Raw genomic sequence first — 24,124 nt, 5'->3', positions numbered from 1 at the left:
AGGAATATGCTGTATAGAAGAAACACACCTAACTCAAGGAGAAATTCATAGACTAAAACAAAAGGATGGAAAACAGCTCTCCACATGACAGGATCCCAGAAAAAAGCAGGGGTAGCAAACTTATTTGCAGACAAAGTAGATTTCAAACAAAAACTAATTAAGAGAGACAAAGATGGTCACTACATCCTTGTGAAAGGAACACTCCAAGAGGAAGAGATGACAATCATAAATATATATGCACCAAATACAAATGCCCCCAACTATACAAAATAAATATTAATGGACATGAAAAACCAAGGTGATCTCAATACCCCAATATCACAAATAGACAGATCATCTAGACAAAAAATTAACAAATTCTAGAACTGAACCACACTATTGAACAAATGGCCTTAATAGATATTTAGAGAGGGTTCCACCCCACAAAATCAGAATATACATTCTTTTGGCTGCACATGGGTCATTCTCAAAAATACACCACATGCTAGCTCAAAGGACATGTCTAAGTAAATGTAAAAGAATTGAAGTTAGCCCTGTATATTATCAGACCATAGCCCAATAAAATTGGAGATCAATAACATAAGAAACCACAAAACCACCACAAACACATAGAAATTGAATAGCATCCTCCTGACCAACAAATGGATCACAGTGGAAATTAAAGAAGAAAATTGTTTCTACAAGTAAATGATAATGCCAGTACAACACACAGGAATCTATGGGACACAATGAAAGCAGTTCTACATGGGAAATTCATAGCAGTGAATGCCCATATTAGGAAAACCAAGAGAATTCAAATAAATAACCTAATGCAGAACCTCAAGCTCCTAGAAAAAAAACAGCATGACAAACCCAAAGTTCGTATGAGAGAGGAAATTATAAAGATCAGAGCAGAAATCAATGCAATGGAGACCAAGAGAATGATACAAAAAATCAATGAATCAAAGAGTTGGTTTCTTGAAAGAAGAATTAAAATCAATAAACCTTTAGCCAACCTTATCAAAAAAAGGAAAGAGAAAGCTCAAATCCATACAATTAAGAATGAAAAAGGTGAATTCACAACAAGCCAGCAGAAATCCAGAAGATCATCAATACCGACTTGAAGAACCTGTACTCTAATAAAATGGAAAACACAGAAGAAATGGACAGATTCCTAGGCACATATGAATTGCCAAATTAAATGGAGATATAGAAATTCTAAACACCCCAATTACAATGCATGAAATTGAAAATGTAATAAAAAATTTACCAACAAAGAAATGTCCAGGACCTGATAGCTTCACTGCTGAATTCTACAAGACATTTAAAGAAGAACTATTGCCATTACTCTTTAAAATCATCAAGGAAATTGAAAGGGAAGCAAGGCTTCCAAATTCATTCTATGGAAGCAAGTGATACTTTGATCCCAAAACCAGGGAAAGACCCAACCCAAAAAGAGAACTACAGGCCAATCTCCCTAGTGAACATAGATGCAAAAATCCTCAACAAGATACTAGCAAACAGAATACAGAGGGTCATCAAGAAGATCATACACCCTGGCCAAGTAGGATTTATCCCAGGGATGCAAGGATGGTTCAACATCCATAAATCAATAAATATAATACACTATATTAACAGAGTCAAGGACAAAAACCATATGATCATCTCAATAGATGCAGAAAAGGCATTTGACAAAATACAACACCCATTCATACTAAAAACCCTACAGAAATTTGGAATAGAAGGTCTTTATCTCAACCTGATTAAGGCTATCTATAAAAAACCAACAGCCAACATCATCCTAAACGGTCAAAAACTGAAAATGTTGGGCTGGGTATTTAGCTCAGTGGTTTCACCACCTGCTGCACAAGTGCAAGGACTGGAGTTTGATCTCTGGTACCAAAAAATAAAAAATAAAACAGAAAATGTTCATGCTAAAATCAGGAACAAGACAAGGATGCCCACTATCACCCTTCTGTTCAGTATAGTTCTGGAAACTTTAGCCACAACAATTAGAAAAGGGAAAGAAATAAAAGGAATAAAGATAAGAAAGGAAGGAGTTAACCTGTCATTGTTTGCTCATGATATGATACTTTACATAGAAGACCCAGAAAACTAGGCCAAAAGACTTCTAGACTTAATTGACAGATTCAGTAGAGTAGCTGGATATAAGGTCCACACTCAAAAACAATAGCCTTGGGCTGGGGATTTAGGTCAGTGGCTCTGGCACCTGCCTCGCAAGTGCAAGGTCCCAAGTTAGATCCCCGGTACAAAAAACAAACAAACAAAAAACCAAAAAACAATAGCCTTCTTGTACACAAATAGACTCACTGAGAGAGAAACTAGGGAAACAATTTTGTTTACAATAGCATCCAAAAAAAGAAATATCTTTGTATCAATCTAACGAAGGAAGCAAAAGTCTGAAAACTACAACACTTTGAAAAACAAGATTGAGGAGGACACAGGAAAACAGAAAGACATACCTTGTTCCTGGGTAGGAAGAATCAATATAATGAAAATGGCCATACTTCCAAAACCACTATATAGATTTAATGCAATGCCAATTGAAATTCCAACAATGTACTTCACAGAACTAGAGAAAAAATCCAAAAATTCATTTGGAACCAGAAGAGACCTAGAATAGCAAAAGCAATTCTAGGCAACAGAGACATGGCAGGGGGTATCACAATCCCCAACTTGAAACTATATGACAAAGCTACTTCACAGAGTGAAGAGACAACAAATAGAGTGAGAAATATATTTTGCCACCTGTTTCTCAAACAAAATACCATACCTAGAATATATAGAGAACTGAAACAAATCAAACCCCAATCCAAAAATGAGTATCTGAGATGAATACACACTTCTCAGATGAAGAAGTACAAGTGGCAAATAAATTTATGAAATAAATGTTCATCACTGGCCATTCGAGAGATGCAAACTACAATAATGCTGAGATTCCTTCTCACTTCAGAAAAAATGGCTATTATTAGGAAAACAACCAATAACAAATGCTGGTGAGGCTGGGGTAAAAAAAGAACCCTTCTCCACTGTTGATGAGAATATAGACTGGTGCAACCATTGTGGAAATCAGTATGGATATTCCTCAAAAAACTAGGACTAGAGCTTCCATTAACCCAGCTATTCCCCTTCTTGGTATCTTTCCAAAATAATTAAAAGCATCATATCACAGCAATATATGCACACCCATATTTAGAGTAGCACAGTTTGTAATAACTAAATATTGGAAACAGTTCAAATGCCTATAAACCAATGAATACATAAAGGAGATATGGTTTTTGGTACAATGCAGTAATCCTCAGCCATAAAGAAGGATTAACTTGAGACATTTCTAGGTAAATGAATGTATCTTGAGACCATACTACTCTTAAGTGAAATAAATTGGACACATGTGTAAATACTTCATTGTTTCTCTGCTGTGAGAAACTGAAAGCATAAATAAGGACAAAAGTGTATATTAGATATTGTAAATTAGGAAGAAAATATTTAAATGGAAAGGAGATGTATGGAAGGAGAGAGGGAAAGGAAGGGAGGGGAAAAGGAGAAAAAATGATAAAAGGGAAATAAAGCATTTGTAAATAAGGAGGGGCAGGGTTGAAGTGAGGGGAGGGAAATGGAAAAAAAAAGAATCAAGATAAACTTAATTAATAAACAATGATCTTTTTAATAATGCGCTGCACTGTGTTCACTGAATTCTTATTGAGAATTTTTGTATCTGTGTTAATAAAGAGACTGGCCTGTAGTTTTCTGGTTTTGAAACAAAGGTGAAGCTTGCTTCCAGCTGACTGTGGGAATATTATTTCCCTTTGAATTTCATGAGAGTTTGAAGAGGAATGGCATTAGATCTTCTCTAAAGTTCTTGAAGATTTCAACAGTGAATATGATTCACACCTGGGTTTTTCTTAATTGGTAGTTTTTAAATTACCTCTTCAATTTCATTGTCTGATATTGAATTACAACAGTTCCAGCAGAAATCCAGAGGATCATCAATACCTACTTTGAGATACTATAGAAAAATAAGATGGAAAACACAGAAGAAATGGACAATTCCTACATACATATGAATTACCAAAGTTGGACGAAGAAGATCTAAAAATTCTAAACAACCCAAAATCAATCCATGAAATTGAAAATGTAATTAAAACTTACTAAGTAAGAAAAGCCTGGGTCCTGATGGCTTCACTGCTCACTTCTACAAGACATTTACAAAGGAACTACTGCCACTACTGTTTAAACACTTCAATGAAATGGAAAGGTAAGCAATACTCCCAAACTCATCCCTTGATCCCAAAAAGAGAAAGACCCAACCGAAAAGGAGAACTATAGGCCAATCTCACTAATGAATATAGATACAAAAATCCTTAGTAACATACTAGCAAACAGAATGCAGAATAGCATCAAGAAGATCATACACCCTGACCAAGTGGGATTCATCCCTGGGATGCAGGGATGGTTCAACATATGCAAATCAATCAATGTAATACACTATATCAATAGAGCCAAGGATAAAAACCATATGATCATCTCCATAGAGGCCTTAAAAGCATTTGACAAAATCCAACACTCATTTTTGATAAAAGCCCTACAAAAAATTGGAATAGATGGTCTCTACCTCAATCTGATAAAAGCCACCTATGAAAAACCAACAGCCAATATCATACTAAATGGTCAAAAACTGAAATCCTTCAAACTAAAATCAGGAACAAGACAAGGATGTCCACTATCACCACTCCTGTTCCATATACTTTTGGAAACATTAGCCATGGCAATTAGACAAGAGAAAGAAATAAAAGGAATAAATATAGAAAACAAAGAAGTCAAATTGTCATTATTTGAAGACCACATATATTCTATAGAGAAGACCCGAAGAATGCCAGCAAAAGTCTTCTAGACTTAATGACCAAATTCAGTAAAGTAGCTGGATACAAGGTCCACACACAATAATCAATAGCTTGACTCTATATAAACAACAGACTCACTGAGACAGAAATAGGGAAAAAATTCCTTTCAAAATAGCATCTAAAAATCTGAAATACCTAGGAATCAACCAAAAAAATGAAATCAAAAACTTCTTCTCTGAAAACTATAGCACTTTGGAAAGAGAGACTGAAGATGATATCAGAAAATGGAAAGACATCCCTTGCTCCTGGGTAGGAAGGATCAACACAGTGAAAATGGCCATACTTCCAAAACTGCTATGTAGATTCAAAGCAATCCCAATTGAAAACCCAGCAGCATACTTCACAGACCTGCAGAAAACAATTCAAAAATTCCTTTGGAATAAGAAGAGATCCAGAATAGCAAAAGCAATTCTAGGTAACAGAGACATGGCAGGGGGTATCACAATCCCCAACCTGCAACTATACTACAAAGCTACTGTGATAAAAACAGCATGGTACTGGCAAAGAAACAGACTTGAGGACCAGTGAAACAGATTAGAAGATGCAGAAACAACGCCAGACACACTCAGCCATCTCATCTTCAATAAAGGAGCCAAACAACCTCCCTGGAGGAAAGATAGCCTCTTTAATAAATGGTGCTGGAAAAATTAATTTTAAAAAGTAAAATGAAAAAGAATGGAAAGAAAGCTTTTGTAATTGGAAGGGGAAGAGGATTGGGAGGAATGTGATACAATAAAATAAAATTCATTTTTTTAATGATGTGTGAGAATCCTAAAGTGAATAAATATTTCTTTTGTGTTTTCATATTCTGTTTTGTTTTTCTTAATTTTACTGGTACATTTTATTTTTTTTTAATTTTATTTTATTGGTAAAATTTAGGTATATAATATAATGGAATTCATCACTGGAAATTTGAACCTTTACATAATCTCTCTTGTTTCTTATTTTTCCCCCTTCCCCTGCCCTCCCTTCAAACCCTCCATCCCTCCCTATGTGCAAAGACTTTGTTTCCATTTTTTCATTTTCTCTTATTAATTCCATTCCCTTCTTTCCTTTCCACTACCCCTCCCACATCCCCTTCCCAATTGCCCCTTTTCTTCCTATTTCACATTATCTATTATGTATTTTAGTCCTTATTTACACTTTCAGTTTCTCACACCAGAGAAACTATTCCGTATTTACACATGTGTGTCCTGTTTATTTCACATAAGAGTATCACCTCAATGTGCATCCATTTAGCTATAAATGTCTCTAATTTCTCATTTTTATGGCTGAGTAGCACTCTATTTTGTAAAAAAAAACAAAAAACAACAAAAAAACCCCCTATATTTTCTTTATCCAGTCTCCAGCTGATGGACATTTGGGCTGCTTTCAAGTTTTAGCTATTCCAAATTGTGCTGCAATGAACATGGGTACACATATATCACTGTGGTATGATTTTTTTAATTCTTTGGGGAAGATACCCATCAGGGGAATAGCTGGGTCAGCTGGGACTTCCAGTCCTAGTTCTTTGAGGTATCTCCATACTGATTTACACAGTGGTTGCACCAATCTACACTCCCACCAGCAGTGGAACAGGGTTCCTCTTTCCCCACAGCCCAGCCAGAATTTGTTATTGGTTGATTCATGATAGCAGCCATTCTTTCTGGAGTGAAGCAGAATCTCAGTGTTGTTTTCATTGGCATCTCTCAAATGACCAGTGATGTTGAACATTTTTTCATGTGTTTATTTGCTAGTTCTGCTTCTTTGTGTGAGAAATGTCTGTTCATTGCAGATGCCCATTTTCAGATTGGGTCTTTAAATTTGGCAGGTCTGATTTTTTTTAAGTTCTTTATAGATTCGAGAGAGTAGACCTTTGTCTGAGGACCAGCAAGTGAAGATTTTTTCCCACATTGTGGGTTGTCTCTTCACACTGTTGGTGGTTTTTCTTGCTGTGCAGAAGCTTAATAGGAAGAGATCCCACTTGTTCATAGTTTGTGCTAGTTCATGTGCAACTGAGGTTTTGTTCATAAAATCTTTTCCTACACCAATGTCTTCAAGAGTTCTACCTAACCTCTGTTCCAGGAAATTCAGCATTTCTATTTTAATATTTAGATCTTTAATCCATTTTTATTTTAGTTTAGTGCATGGTGAGAGATATAAGTCTAGGTTTAATCTTTGGCAAGTTGAAACCCAATTTTTCAGGCACCATTTATTAAAGAGGCTATCTTTCCACCAGTGAGGGTGTTTGGCTCCTTTATTGAAGATCAGATGGCTGAGTGTGTCTGGAGCTGTTTTGCCAACTTCTAATGTGTTCCACTGGTCCTCAGGTCTGTTTCTTTCCCAGTACCATGCTGCTTTTATTACAGTAGCTTTGTACTATAGTTTCAAGTTGGGAGGGTGATACCCCCTGCCATGTCTCTGTTACCTAGAATTGCTTTTGCTATTCTGGGTTTCTTCTTGTTCCAAATGTATTTTTGGTTTGTTTCTCAAAGTCTGGGAAGTATGCTCCTGGGATTTCAATTGGGATTGCATTGAATGATAGATTTGGAAGTATGGCCATTTTCACTTTATTGATCCTTCCTAGCCAGGAGCAGGGGATGTCTTTCCATTTTCTGATGTCATCTTCAATCTCTCTTGTCAGAGTGCTATAGTTTTCAAAGAAGAAGTCTTTGATTTCTTTTGTTAGGTTGATTCCTAGGTATTTCATTTTTTTTTGGATGCTACTGTGAAAGGAATTATTTGCCTTATGTCTCTCTCAGTGAGTCTATTTTTCATGTAGAGGAAAGCTATTGATTTTTGTGTGTTGACCTTGTATCCAGCTACTTTACTGAATTTAGTTATTAAGTCTAGAAGACTTTTGGTTGAGTTCTTGGGGTCTTCTTTATAGAGTATCATGTCATCTACAAATAATGACAATTTTACTTCTTCACTTCCTATCTTTATTCCTTTTATTTCTTTCTCTTGTCTGATTGTGGTGGCTACTGTTTCCAAAGGTATATGGAACAGGAGTGGTGATAGTAGACATCCTTGTCTTGTTCCTGATTATGGTTTGAAGGATTTCAGTTTTTGACCATTTAGTATGATATTGGCTGTTGGTTTTTCATAGGTGGCTTTTATCAGATTGAGGTAGAGACCATCGATTCCAAGTTTTTGTAAGGTTTTTATCAAAAATGCATGTTGGATTTTGTCAAATGCTTTTAAGGCCTCTATGGAGATGATCATATGGTTTTTGTCCTTTGCTCTATTTATATAGTGTATTACAATGATTGATTTGCATATGTTAAACCATCTGTATATCTCCAGGATGAATCCCAATTGGTCAGGATGTATGATCTTCTTGATGATCTTCTGCATTCTGTTTGCCAGTACCTTATTAAGGATTTTTGCATGTATCTTCGTTAGTGAGATTGGCCTATAGTCCTCTTTTTCGGTTGGGTCTTTCTCTGCTTTGGGGATCAAGCTGATACTTGCTTCCAGGAATGAATTTGGGAATATTGCTTCCCTTTCAATTTCATTGAAGAGTTTAAACAGTAGTGGCAGTAGTGCCTCTCTAAATATCTTGTTGAATTCAGCAGTGAAACCATCAGGACCTGGGCTTTTCTTAGTTGGTAAGTATTTAATTACATTTTCAATTTCATTGGTTGATATTGGATTGTTTAGAATTTTTAGGTCTTCTTTGTTCAACTTTGGTAATTCGTACATATCTAGGATATGTCCGTTTCTTCTGTGTTGTCCGTCTTATTGGCATATAGGTTCTGGAAATAGGTACTGATAATCCTCTGGATTTCTGCTGGGTCTGTTGTTATTTCACCCTTTTCATTCCTAATTGCATGGATTTGTGCATTTTCTTTCCTTTTTTGATGAGTTTGGCTAAGGGTTTGTTAATTTTGTTTATTCTTTTGAAGAACCAACTCTTGGCTTCATTAATTTTTGTATCATTTTCTTAGTCTCCATTGCATTGATTTCTGCTCTGATATTTATAATTTCCTCCTTTGTATGACTTTTGGGTTTGTCTTGCTCTTCTTTTTCTAGAAGCTTGAGGTTCAGCATCAGGTTGTTTAATTGGGCTTGATCTGTTTTCCTATTATGTGCATTTATTGTTATGAATTTCCCTTGTAAGACTGCTTTCATTGTGTCCCACAGATTCCGACATGTTATATTGTCATTGTCATTTAATTTAAGGAACTGTCTGATTTCTTCTTTAATTTCCTCTGTGACCCATTGGTTATTCAGAAGTGTGTTGCTCAATTTCCATGTGTTTCTGAAATTCTTGCAGTTCCTTTTGCTATGGATCTCCAATTTCATTGCACTATGGTCTCATAATATACAGGGGATAACGTAAATTCCCTTGCACTTACATAAACATGTTCTATGATTGAGTATGTGGTCTATTTTGGAGAATGACCCATATGCAGCTGAAAAGAATGGGTATTCTGATTTTGTGGGGTGGAACACTCCATAAACATCAGTTAAGTTCATTTGTTCAAGAGTTTGATTAAGTTCTAGTATTTCATTACTTATTTTTTGTCTAGTTGATCTATCTATTTGTCACAGTAGGGTATTGAAGTCCCCCACTACTATTGTATTAGTGCATATAAGACTTTTCATGTCTGTTAGTATTTGTTTTATATAGTTGGGTGCACTAGTATTTAGTGCATAGATATTTATGATTGTCATCTCTTCCTCTTGGATTGTTCCCTTTACAAGGATGTAGTGTCCTTCTTTGTTTCTCTTAATCAGTGTGGGTTTGAAATCCAGTTGAATTGCAGGAAGGATAGCTACTCCTGCTATTTTTCAGGTTCCCATCCATGGAGTATTGTTTTCCACCCTTTAACTTTCATTCTATGAGTTTCTTTTTTAATTAGGTGTGTTTCTTGTATGCAGCATATTGTTGGATTTTGCTTCTTGACCCATTCTGCCAGTGTATTTCTTTTGATCGGTGAATTGAGACCATAACATTGATGGTTATAACTGATATGTATTAACTTATCATTGTCATGACTTTTCTTTTTGTTGGATTCTCCCACTTGGGTTTAATTTCTTGTCATGCTTGATGGATTCATTCTGCTGAGCTTCCTGGGATTGTGATCCTCATTGTCTTTTCCTAGACTATCATTTAAAATTTTTTGGAGTGCTGGTTTGGTATTCATGAAGTTCCTAAGGTGCTCTTTATCATGAAAGTATCTTATTTCTCCATCAATTTTGAAAGATAATTTTGCACAGTACATCAATCTGAGTTGGAGCCTCTTTTCCTTTAGGGCTTGGAATATGTCATTCCAAGCTCTTCTTGCCTTAAGGGTTTGCGTTGAAAAGTCTGTGGTAATTCTGATGGGCTTTTGTTTGTATGTGATTTGTTTCTTTTCTCTAACTGCTTGTAGAACTTTGTTCTTCTGTGGGGTTTTTGGAATCTTAACAATTATGTGCCTATGCATAAATTTCTTTTGATCAAGGTTATTTGGACTCTTATATGCCTCACTTATCTATATGTCAAGTTCTTTCCCCCTGTTTGGGAAGTTTTCTGCCATTAATTCTGTGAAGAGTTCTTTTTATGTCATCTGCACTCTCTCCTGTTTCTTCTTTGACTCCAATCAGTCTTATGTTATTCTTCTTTGCATCATCTAGCAGCTGCTGGATTGATTTCTCATGGTCCTTTAAAATTTTGAAGCAATTTTTCTTTTCCTGGTCATTAATTGCAATCTTATCTTCTATATCTGAAATTCTGTCCTTGCACTGGCTCATTCTGCTGTGCAGACTTTCAATGAAGTTTTTCATCTCCTAGAAATCTATTTGCATCTGTTTTATGGATTCCATTTGTTTCCTATATTGTGATTCCATCATGTTCCTCAGCTCTCCTCTAGATTTATTAATCATGTCTTGCACTATGAGCACCATTTCTCCTGTTATCTGAGAAATTATTTCTGATTTCATTTTTTCCAGACCCTCCTTTTTTGCCAGTTCATGGAGTCCAGGTTTTTGAGTATCTGAGTGTTCAATCTCCTTTCACATTGGGGTTGCTATAGGTGATCTTGAAGTCTGGTTTTTAGACTTGTTTACATGGCTTCTCATTTCGATGGTGGGGGGTGCTGCTGGTCCCCACATGGCTCACCTCCTCTGCACTGAGAGTGGTCAAACGGTGGCCCAGAAGCCCCCTCCTCTGGGCTGGGAGCAGTGGAATGGAGGCCCAGAACCCCTACCTCTGGGCTGGGAGTGGTGGAAAGGAGGGCTGGAAGCCACCTACCTCTTTGCTGGGAGTGGTGGTATGGCTGCCTGGAAGCCCCTTCCTCTGGGCTAGAAGCCTTACTGGTACATTTTAGATGTGCATAATGATTATATTCAGCATAGCAGTTTTGTACCTGTGAGAGAGGAGACCATCCCTCCATATGGAATTGGGCAACTATGGGTTTACTGTGTTATTAGGAGCCATGGGTTAACTAGATAACTATGCTCTTTGTAGAATGTACCTGAGTAGCCAAGACAACTTCTGTAATCTGTCACAAAAGGAGCATAACAGACTCATAAAGTCCTGCCAGAACTCTTTGCTCTCTCCCTCTCCACTGCTCTTCTTTGTGTAAATCCTGCTTACTATATTCCCAGGGAAACTCCAATGGAATTAAGCTTCATAGATGTAAAAAGAAATATATAAGGAAATGCCAACTTATATTCGGGGCTCTCGAGACTGACAGGAGTCCCTCCCTGAACTGTCAACATCATTAAAAGCTGCTTTTTGCTCCTATACTCATGTTAAAAGAATTGTCTGTGCTGGGGTGCTCACTGTTTCCTTCTTCAACTATACATACTATATCTCGATTCTTTTTCCCCATTCCCTTTCCCTCACTGCAATCACTCTTCCTCTCCTCATTTAAAAAGTTTTGTTTGTATTTTTTCCTTCTATTCTCTTTTGTCTTTCCCCATCCTTCCTTTCTCCCTCTAAATTCCCCTCTTTCCCTTCTCATTTGAACATTTTCTTCCTATTTCCAATAACTAATATAAATTTTGATCCTTTCACTTTCTCATATAAGAGAAACAATATAATATTCAAACATTGTGTACAATTTATTTCACTTAAGAGTATGGTCCCACCGGGGATGTAGCTAAGTGGTGCCACACCTGCCTGGCAAGTGCAAGGTCCTGAGTTTGATCCCTGTACCAAAGAAAAGAATATGGTCTAAATGTTCATCCATTTACCTAGAAATGTCTCATTTAAACTTCCTTATGGCAAATTAGTACTCTATTGTATTTTTAAAAACCACATCTTTATCTATTCATCAGTTGATGGGCATTTGGGCAGTTCCCAAGATTTAGGTATTGCAAGTTGTGCTGCAATAAAAATGATGTGCATATATCACTATGGTATCATGCTTTTAATTCTTTCAGGAAGATACTAAGAAGGGGAATAGCTGGCTCAAATAGAACCTCAACTGTTAGATTTTGAGAAATTTCCATACTAATTTCCACAGTGTTTGCACCAATCTACACTCTCACCAACAGTGGAGAAGGGTTCCTTTGTCCCTACAACCCCACCAGCATTTGTTATAGGTTGATATCTTGATAATAGTCATTTTTTCTGCAGTGAGATGGAACCTCAGGGTTGTTTTAATTTCCATCTCTTAATTTACCAGTGATTTTGAACCTTTTTCAAATATTTATTGCTATTTCTTTTTTTTATTTGCTATTTCTAATTCTTCATTGGAGAAGTCTCAGTTCATTACAGAAGCCCAGTTTTGGATTAGGTCTTTAAATTTGGAGGTCCACTTGTTTGAGTTCTTCACATATTCTTGATATTAGTCCTTTGTCTGAGAAACAACAGGAAAAATTTTCTTCCCACACTGTGTTTTGTCTCTTCACTCTGTTGATGATTTCTTTCACTGTGCAAAACAGCTTTTTAATAAGATGAGATCCCAGCTGTTGAATCTCTGCCAGATTTTCTGTGCAATCAGCTTTTTGTTCATATGGTTTTTGCCTACGCATGTCTCCACGAGCTCTACATATTCCATCTTCTAGCCGGGGATTTAGCTCAGTGGTTCTACCACCTACCTCGCAAGCACAAGGTCCCAATTTCGATCCCTGGCACCAAAAAAAAAAAATAAACCCTCATATATATATAGTCTATTTTCTAGCAGATTTAGTGTGCCTGTTTTAACATTTAGATCTTTGATCTGTATTGATTTTAGTTTAGTACATGGTGAGAGATATGGATCTAGGTTTAATCTTCAGCATGTGGAAAGCCAGTTTTCTCAGCACAATTTATTAAAGAGGCTTTCTTCCAGAGAAGGTGTTTGGTCCCTTTGTCAAAGATAAAGTGACTGAGTGTGTTTAGAATTGTTTCTGCATCTTTGAGTCTCTTCCATTGATCATTGAGTCTGCTTTTTTTCCACAGTACCATGCTGCTTTTAATAGAGTAGCTTTGTGGTATAATTTCAAGTCAAGGATTGTTATTTCCCCTTGCTTTTGTTGCCCAAAATTGCTTTTGCTATTCTAGGTCTCTTCTGGTTCTGAATGAATTTTAGGGTTGTTTTCTCTAATTCTCTAAGGTATGTTATTGGTATTTCAACAAGGATTGCATTAAATCTGTATAATAGTTTAGGAAGTATGGCCATTTTCACTCTATTGGTTCTTCTTACCTAAGAACAAAGCAATATCTGTCCATTTTCTGATAACTCCTTGATCTCCTTTTTCAGAGTACTGTAGTTTTCAATGTAAAATTTTTACTTCCCTCATCAGATTGATTCCTAAGTATTTTATTTTTATGCTATTGTGAAAGGTGTGGTTACCCTAGTTTATCTCTCAGGGAGTTTGTGTACAGGAACGCCATTGATTTTGAGTGTTGACTTTGTATCCAGCTATGTTACTGAATTTCGTTATTAAATCCAGAGGTCTTTTGGTGCAGTTTTGGAGGTCTTCAGTATAGAGTATCATGTCATCTGCAAATAATGTTAATTTAAGTTCTTCCTTTCCTGTCCTTATTTGTTTTATTTCTGTGTCTTGTCTAATTGCTCTGGCTAATGTTTCCAGAGCTATATTTAATAACTGTGGTGGAAGTGGAGAGCCTTGTCTTCTCCCTGATCTTACCGTGAAAGCTTTCAGGTTTTTACCATTTTTTTAAGCAGTGGCAAAGTTTATTCAAGAGAGTAAAAGTGAAGAGTGGGACAGAAACTGGCTCTGCAGAGTGAGCTTGGGCTGAGTAAAGAGAAAAAGAGAGTAAGAGCAAAGATAAAAGTAGACACTGCATCTGGGAAACACAGCATGGCTACTGTGGAAAGCAATAACTTGACCATTTAATATAAGGTTGGCTATTGGTTTGTCATAGATAGATTTTATCAAATTGAGATTAAGATCATGCATTAGTTTTCTACAGGGTTTTTTAAAATCATGAATGGGTATTGAATATTGTCAAATGCTTTTTCTGCTTCCATTGAGATGATTACATGCTTTTTGCCTTAGGTTCTATAAATATGGCATATTACATTTATTGATTTGCATGTGTTGAACTGTCCTTGCATCTTTGGGATGAATCCTACATGGTCATGGTTTATAATCTTCATGATTTGTTGCATTCTATTTGCCAGTATTTTATTCAGGATGTTTGCTACTATGTTCATTACTGACACTGACCTGTAGTTCTCTTTTTTGGTTAGATTCTTCTCTGGATTTGGTATCAGGGTAATGCTTGCTTCCAGTAATGAGTTCATAAGTATTGCTTTCCTTTCAATTTCACTGAAGAGTGTGAGGGTTAGTGGCCTTAGATCTCTACATTTCTTGTAGAACTTACCAGGGAATTCATCAGGACCTGGACTTTTCTTTGTTGGTAGATTTTTAATTATGCCTTCAATTTCCTTGACTGATATTGGGTGATTTAGAATTTTTATATCTTCTTGATTCAGCTATAGTATTTTATATGAATCCAGGAATCTGTGTCTTCTATATTTTCCATGTTATTAGACAAAAGTTCTTGAAGTAGATTTTGATATTTTCTGGATTTCTGCAGGATCTGCTGTGATTTCACCCTACCTAATTCCTAATTATTTTCCTAACTGCATGGATTTGAGTCTTTTTCTTTCCTTTTTCTGATAAGGTTGGCTAAGGATTTGTCAATTTTATTTAATTTTTCAAAGAAGTAACTCTTTAATTCATTGATTCTTTGTACTTTTTTAGTCTTGATTGTATTAATTTCTGATCAGATATTTATAATTACCTCCCTTGTACCAGCTCTGGGTTTGACTTGCCTTTTTTTTTTTTTCCCGAAGCTTGAGGTTAAACATTAGGATGTTTATTTGAGCTCACTTGGTTTTTCTGATGTGGGAATTCACCACTATAAATTTCCCTCATAGAACTATTTGTGTCCCATAAGTTACAGTATGTCGTAATGACAGTATTGTTTAATTGTTGAAACTGTCTAATTTCTTCTTTAATTTCATCTGTGACCCATTGCTCATTCGGGTGGGATTTATTTATTTATTGAGACAGGGTCTCACTGTGTAGTTCAGGCTGACTTTGAACTAAGTAGCCTAGGCTGATCTCAAACTCACAGTGATCTCAGAACCTTTCACCTGCCAGGCAGGCATGGCACCACTGAGCTACATCCTTGGCCTGGGTGTTATTTCATTTCTGTTTGTTTATGCAGTTTTTGTGGTTTCTTTTGCCATTTCCAATTTTAATGCACTATGATCTGATAGTATGCATGAGCTAATTTCAATTTCATTGCATTTACTTAAGCATGTTCTATGACTTAGTATTTTGAAGAAAAACTTGTGGGTAGCTGAGAAGAATGTGTATTCTGATATTGTAGTGTGGATCACTCTATAGATATCTACTAAGTCCATTCAAACATTTGCTTCACTACTGATACTTCTTTGATGATATTTTATGTAGTTTATCTATTTGTGACACTGGGGTAATGAAGGCCCCCCCATTACAATAGTATATTAGTGCTTATTTGATTTTTCATGTCTGTTTATATTTGTTTTACATAATTGAGAATGCTGGTATTTGGTACATATATATTTATGATTGTTATCTCTTCCTCTTGGATTGTTCCCTTAACAAGTACATAATGACATTCTTTGTCTCTCTTGATTGATCTTGACTTGGAATTTATTTTGTCTGCAAATAGAATAGCTACTCCTTCCTTCTTTCCATGTTCTTGTTACATGGAATATCATTTTTTCATCCTTTGACTTTCATTCTATAAATTAATTTTTAAGTTAAATGTGTTTTTTATGGAGCATATTGTTGGATCTTGTTTCTTGATCCATTCTGTCAGTCTGGCTTTTTTGATTGGTGAATTGAGATGATTACATTGATGTCATAACTGATATTCATTGATTTATCCTTGACATATTATTTTGCTCTTGTTGGTTCCTTTTCATTCTCCTCTGTTTAATTGCTTGCCTTGCCTTGTGGTTTCATTTTATTGGGATTCATGGAATTGTAGTGTTCATTTTCTCTTCCTAGAATATCCTTTAGAAAACTTTGGAGCACTGGTTTGGTGAAGATGAATTTTTTTCAGATGTTCTTTATCAGGAAAGTATCTTATTTCTCCAACAATTTTGAAGGATAGTTTTGCAGGATACATCAATCTGAGTTGGAGGATGTTTTCTTTTAGGCCTTAAATATTTCACTCCAATATCTTTTTCACTTGAGTGTTTGTGTTGAGATGTCTGTTGTGATTCTGATGGGCTTTCCTTTATGGGTGATTTGTTTCTTTTCTCTAACAGCTTTTAATATTTTGTTCTTTTGTTGAATTTCTAGGAACTTGAATATTATATGCCTGACTGTAGATTTTTTTCATCATTGGAAGTCTACATGACTCACTTTTCAGTATTTAAAATTCTTCTCTTGGGAAGTTTTCTGCCATTATTTTTGCAAACAGGTTTTTTTATGTTGTGTGCACTATCTCTTGCTTTTTCACTGACTCCAATCAATCTTATGTTATTCTTCTTTGCATCATCTAGCAGTGGTTAGATTGATTTTTCATGGTCTCTTGCTAATTTTTAAAAATCTTTCTTTTGGTGATTGCCAACTGCAAACCTGCCTTCTAGGTCTGATATTCTGTCTTCACATTGGTGCATTATGTTGCATATTATTTTAAGAGAATTTTTAATCCAATTGACTCTGTTTCATGGATTCCATTGGACATTCATCGTTTCCATCATTTTCCTAAGCTACTCTATTTTTTTATCTATATCTATGCTAGTTTAATAACATGTCCTTCATTATGATCATCATCTCCTTACAATCTGAGAAATCATTTCTAATTTGCTTTTTTCTAGAGCCTCATTCATCTGCTTTGTTTCTTCAGCTGTTACCATTTTAGCAAGGTCAGGTAGGTGGCTTTTGATTTGTTCCATTACTGTCCCCTGGATTTGCCTTGGGTGAGCTGGAGTTCTGAGGTTGCATCTTGCTTCCGTGTTTTCTTTTTCTTGATTTATTTATTTTCTGCATTCATGCTTGTAAATTGCTTATGGTAGGCAGATTTATTACTAGTATTGAGGATTCCTTAGGAAGTGATTACTTTTGAGAAATGTCTTCTAAGTATAGTGAGATTTTGTCTTTTGAGTCTATCATAGGATCTAACCTCTTCAATTTATTAGGGATGAGAAGTTGATTCCTATTTACCCTAGCCCCTGGTTCTTTGAAACTGGGCTACAGTATTTTTTATGACCCTCACACAATCATGATCTTGGCATACAAGGATCCACTGATTAGAAAAACTATGTCATTTTGGTTAAAGTCATACAATCAATAATAACAATAGGATCTAGCACAGCCTAGAAAATGACAAACTGTGGTAACTTAATCTGCCACTTTTAACCATATGAAAAAAATGTATAGGTATATAAGAAAATATTAAACAAACCAAAAATTTACACACATTACATATCCCCTCAATTGAGTGATTTTACCCTACAGTGAGAATATTTAAATGGGATAGTGGGAAAAGAATAGAGAAATAGAAGGGAAAGAGATTAAAAGCAATGTTGAAGGACAAAGGAAGATTACCCAAGCTTTTGGAGACTAGTGAAAAAGTCAAGAGGGAAACAAAGAAGCAAAAAACAAAAACAAGAACTAAACCAAACCAAAAAACTAAAAACAATATTCACATTCATGAGAAAACAAGAATATACAATCAAACAAAAGAAGAGACATTTCTATGTGATTTCAAGCCTGTCATTATCTTCTAGGGTCTACAGTTTTGTGGTAGTGTCCACTTCAGAGCATGTCTCTGCTGTCATTGGTAGGCAAAGGAGGCAGACAGAACCCAGATCTGTTTTGTATGATTCCAGCAATCCTGTAGTAGGACTAGGGTGGAATGCTGTATAATCACTACAAGTCTGCAGTAGGAATAAGGTGGGGTGCCAGTTCAACTCTGCACAAGTTCATGCTGATCCTGGTCTCTGGCTTTCAGTCTATGACCTGAGTTGTTTAGCCCACAACACTACGGGTGTTTCTTGCCAGCTTTGTCTTGTTTCCCTGACCCTAGGCATCTCCCAGGACTGTGCTCCACCCAGACACTGGGAGCCTGGAGATGGAGCCACCCAATGGCTGGTCTGAGTCCCGGGTTCAGTTGGACCGACTTCAAAATGGCATGAAGTCAATCACTCTTTCCTGGGGACTTTTGGAATGGGGTCATTCATCAGCTGCTGCAGCTTACCCCATCCAGTGTTCCACTCCACTGGTGCATTTCTCCCTGGAGGCCTCCAGGGTCCACTGCCATCACCGCACCTCTGTAGGCTTGAGCATCCTCTTTATCACATCAGTCCTGGAGTCAGGAAGAAAGCACAGTTTGCCACCTCCCTCTTCTGCCCTGAGGTCTGTCCCTTCACTCTCCCTATGCACTCCTATTCACCCTTCAGAACTTTCATGGGTCTTGAGACTTCGCCTCCCTCTTTCTCTTTCCCAAGTTGCTGTACTCCAGCATCTAGAAGCCCAATCTCACAGACTGACTTGTCGCTACTCACTATTCCACCATTTCCCTGTAAGTCCCTATAAATATTCTTTTTGGCAGAGGGCCTTCTTTCCAGTCTTAGGTCACAGCTTAATTGTATAGCCACTCCCACTCCAGTATCTCTATTATACAATTTTCCCTAATCATACTAAACAAATCCTTGAAACAATTTTTGCATTTAACATTTTCCTTTTCACTGGACTAGGACTGCCATATTTTGCATTTTGTTACAATCCTTTTGCTTGCTTAAATTTGATTTTCAAAACTTAGTAACAACTGTATAGTTTTTTTTAAACTTTTAGTTTCTTAGACTGAGATTTAGAAATACTCTTATAAGCATGATTTTTCTCATTATTGGGGGAACCAAGTAAAACATTAATGATATGGCAAGAACATTTGTGAAGTGATTATGGTTTAGGCTTTGTGTCCCTTTCCCAAAACAAGAAAGATGCAGCAATGTTTCTTCATAATTTTTATTTTAACCTTGGCACAATTGCCCTAACAGGCAGCATTAATAAGATAGAATACTGTCATATGTTTTGGCAACTAGATAACATTGACAAAAATTTTGGTACTGTTATGCCTTGTGTCTAGATGTCCCCTCAAATCCTCATGGAATTATAGGTGGGAACTTTTTCAGACGTGGCTGAATCTAGAGTGTGTGATGCTAGGATTAAGGGTGTGTGATTATTAACTTAGTTAGCTGATTGGCTTGGCACCTGTCCTAAGCCTAGTAGCCTAGATAGATATGAAAGGGGCAGAAAGAAGCTTCTAAGGTCATTTGGGCTTGTAGCTTGCTGCCTTCTGCCCACCACAAACTGTTTCTCCTCTGTGATTCTGGTCTGCCAAGCCACCCTGCCTTGGAGCCAGCTGATTATGGACTGAAACCTCTACAAACTGTAAGCTAAATCAACTTGTCCTTCTTTAACTTTTGTTGTCAGGTATTTTGCCTTAGCCATGAGAAAAAGGGGTGGGGGATGTAGCTCAGTGGCACCACACCTGCCTGGCAAGTGCAAGGTCCTGAGTTCAATTCAAGGTACCAGAAAAAAAAATAAGCAATGAGAAAAAGTAACTAACACAGGTATATATTATACTAACTATACATCATGGGTTTTTTTGGTAGTTCCAAAATATTTTCCTATTGTTACATCCCTGTGATAATTTTTATTCTTTAAAAATTGGTCATTATCCATTAAAAAATCACCATTTTTCTTTTTTCTTTTAATTTGGTGAGACAGGGTCTCACCATGTAGTTTAGCTTGTCCATGAATTAACTATGTAGCCCAAGCTGGCCTCAAACTCATGGTAATCCTCCTGCCTCAGCCTCTCAAGTGCTGGGATTACAGGCATGCACCACCACACTTGGCTTCACCATTCTTTTCCAATAGGAGTGAATCATAAAATTTATAACCACATTTTCTGTTATCATATTCACTTCAAATAATGATTTGAATTTTGCCCTAAATCTAAATGTAATAAGTCATATTTTACTTTAGTTGTGATAGTTAATCATGGTGTCCACTTCAATAAGAAATTCCTAGCACATAGGTTTAGGATTGATTTACTGAAGATGGAAGACCAACCCTGTGTATGGGTGGCACTAACCAATAGGCTTGTAGTCTGGATGGAATAAAAAGGGAAAGAGAAAGGAAGTCTCACTTCTGCTTCTTCAAAGAAACTCCAGTCCACACCATCATCTTTGGACATCCATCTCCAAGCGTTCAGCACAGACTATTCAGCCAACCAGTGCAAACTCCTCAGTCTTCTAGCACAGACTCCTCATGCTTCCCATGCAGATCCATTTGCTTGGAGTGAACTGAAGGTCTTCAAGCCTTGACTAGATCCTCTGGCTTTCCAATGTGCAGATGTCTCTTTTACATTCTTCCACACCTGACTCTACAGATGATCATTGTAAGACTACCTTCTAAATCCTTTTATGTGGGCCAGGGATTTAGCTCAGTGGTGCTGCTGCCTGCCTCGAAAGCGCAAGGTCCCAAGTTCAATCCCCAGTACCAAAAATAAATAAATAAATAAATAAATCCTTTATGTATCATATATACATACATATAAAATATTAAATCTGTTCCTCTGGTGAACCCTAACTGATATATTTGTTAAATACTTCCCAAATTCATATATGAAATTTTTCAAAAGAAACATCAATCCATGTCTAGCATATATATGCAGTTTGTTTCAAGTAGAAAGTTTAATGTCAAGTGCTGTAATTAGACTGAAGAAAGGGAGCACAAGGGAAGGGGGTAAGGGAAGATAACATGGGAGATGGATATGATCAAAATGTATATATGTATTGAAATGCAACAGTGAAGTACAATATTTTCTAAAATTAAAAAGCAATTACAAAATATAGTAAATAAAATTTTTTAATGTCAATATATAAAAAAGGCAAGTGCTGCAGATACATATCCACAACTATTGAAATGTCATGGCAAATCAACTGGAAACTGGATAAAAAAATGTGGTTTTTTTTATAAAATTGAGCACTACTCAGCCATAAAAAATGAGAAATTAGAGACATTTATAGCTAAGTGGATGCACATTGAAGTGATATTCTTAAGTGAAATAAATAGGACACACATGTGTAAATACTGAATAGTTTCTCTGGTGTGAGAAACTGAAAGTGTAAATAAAGACTAAATGTATAATAGGTAATGGGAAATAGGAAGAAAAGGGGCAAAGGGGAAGGAAGTGGGAGGGCTAGGGGAAAGGATAGAAGGGGATGGGATTAATATGAGAAAATGGAAAAATAGGAACAAAATCTTTGTAAATAGGGAGGACTGGAGGAGTTGAAGGGAGGGCTGGGCAAAGGTGAAAAATAAGAACCAAGAGAGACTATGTAAAGGTGCAAATTTCCACTGATGAATGTCATTATATTGTATACCTAAAATGTACCAATGATTAGAATGAGTAATCGATAACGTAAAATAAGAAGAAAAGGTCCAAAGGGCAGGGGTAGTGGGAGGGGCAGGGGAAAGGAAAGAAGGGAAAGGAAAAATGCTGAGAAATGGAAAAAATGGAAATAAAGTCTTCGTAAATAGGGAAGGGTGGAGGGGGTAAAGGGAGGGCTAGGAATGGGGAAAAAATAAGACCCAAGGTGCATTACGTAAAGATACAATTCCCAATGAGAAATGTAATTGTGTTGTATACCTACAATGTACCAATAAAAGAATTTAATACAAAAAAAAAAAAGAAATGTCATGGTAAGATAGATCAATAGTATTATATTAACTGCAAAATAAATAACTACCTCTAGGCCACAGAAAACAATGACAGTACAAGAATTCAAATTTTGTTTCTCACTTCATAACAGATTTAAGTATTAAGAATATTTTATGAGGGCTGGGCATGTACCTCAGTGGTCAAGCACTTGCCTAGCATGTGCAAGGCCCTGGGTTCAATCTCCAGTACCATAAAAAAGGAGAGAAAGAGTATTTTTTTTTTTTTGGTACCAGAGATCGAACTCGGGTCCTTGTGCTTGTGTAGCAGGCGGTGAAACCACTGAGCTAAATCCCCAGCATGAGAAAGAGTATTTTATGATACTAAACTTTCACAATGAAATGCTCATCCTACCTTGTTACCAGGTTTTCAAGATACTGTAGTTTTACAAGAAAGAAGTGCACTAAACATTGAAGAACACTTTGAGCATTCATTTTTTATTTTTATTTTATTTTATTTTGTTTTTTGGGGTTTTTTGAGACAGGGTCTCAATATGTTGTTCAGAATGGCCTAGAACTCACTATACATCCTTGGCTAGCCTCAAACTCAAGGCAAACCTGTTGCTTCAGTCTCCTGAGTGCTGAGATTACATGTGTGCACCACCACACCCAGCTGAACGTTGAATTTAAAAGAAAAGAATCATCTTACTGCCTTTTTTGGCTTTGACATAATACTCATTTGAATTTTCCTGAAAGCCTTTGTTTCCTTTCTTCTGTATATGTAGCTATAATTTCAGGTTCAATTTAGCAAGCATATTTTATAATCAGAACCCAGCCCACTTTTTAAATTTTTTATCTATTTCTGGCTTCATGATAGCTGTGGCATTTACCACCACTGGCAACCTTTCAAATAGAAAACCTCAGATTTATCTTCATCTTCTCAATCATTGGTATTTCATATTTAACAGTTGATAAAATCTGAATCATTTTCTGTTATTAATTACATTATTTTTTCTCTATTTTCATAGAAAAATGGCTTGTGTATTCTCTAATAATCTCTAAAATAGACTTCTATAAACATCTTTCACTGGCTTCTTTAAATCTTCTGTTTTGGATTACTTCCAAATGCTATGGCTAAAATTTTAATGCTCAGAAGCCTCTAGACAACATTTCTCATTTCTGTTAAGCCACATGCAATTCCTCATCACATCCCATAAAAGTCTAAATTCTTTTTGTTTAGATAATAGAACTTTAATTTTTCATGCTTTATTCTTTTTCCTTAGTACTTTTAATTCCCCAGCTCCTTTAATCATTCATATATATATCTCCAATTCCTCTAGTAGTTTCTTTCCATAATTCCATTTCTCTTCTTCCTCCAAGGCTAGCTTACAGCATAAAATCTAACTGGGCTGGGGATTTAGCTCAGCGGTTTAGCTGCCTGCTGCACAAGGACCAGAGTTCGATCCCCAGTACCAAAAAAAAAAAAGATCTAGGAACACCGACCCAGTAAGTGACTTTTTTTTTTTTTGGTACCAGGGATCAAACTCGGGTTCTTGTGCTCTTGCGCTTGCCAGGCAGGCAGCGTAACCACTGAGCTAAATCCCCAGCCCCAGAAAGTGACATTTTTGTTTCTTGTTTTCTACTCAGCTACACCACTTCAGAGAATTAATTCTTCAGAGTTTTCTAAGGTTTTACTCCTTGCTTCAGATAAGTTTCCACTCACTAATTTCTTATTTCAAATTTCTTCTAATAGATCAAATTTCTAATTTCCTTGGACACCCATTTCTCATTCTTAACTACACCAGTAATCTTGTTTTCTTAGTTTCTGACTCCTTCCTTCTCCTTCCAAATCTGGTAAGAGCATATATTTTATTCTGCAGGACAATCCTATTACCTCTCACAAATTTACATTTATTGAAAGGTTTGTTTACAATTTCTGTCTTCAGCCTCAAAGCAATTTGTTTAAGTACACATACTGTACAGCATGGACAGGGTTAATTTACACAAACTCACATGCACACATATCATTGCTGTATTAAGTTCTGAATACTCACTCATGTAGTCTCCAACCATTCTGTAATGTGCATTATATCTCTCAAGTACTCATCAATTCAGTTCAAATT

Source organism: Heterocephalus glaber, unplaced genomic scaffold (genome assembly GCF_053883595.1).
Source record: "Heterocephalus glaber isolate CG9 unplaced genomic scaffold, H.glaber_assembly_v1.0 deba00001613, whole genome shotgun sequence".
Classification (NCBI taxonomy): Eukaryota; Metazoa; Chordata; class Mammalia; order Rodentia; family Bathyergidae; genus Heterocephalus; species Heterocephalus glaber.
This window is presented reverse-complemented; position numbering follows the sequence as displayed.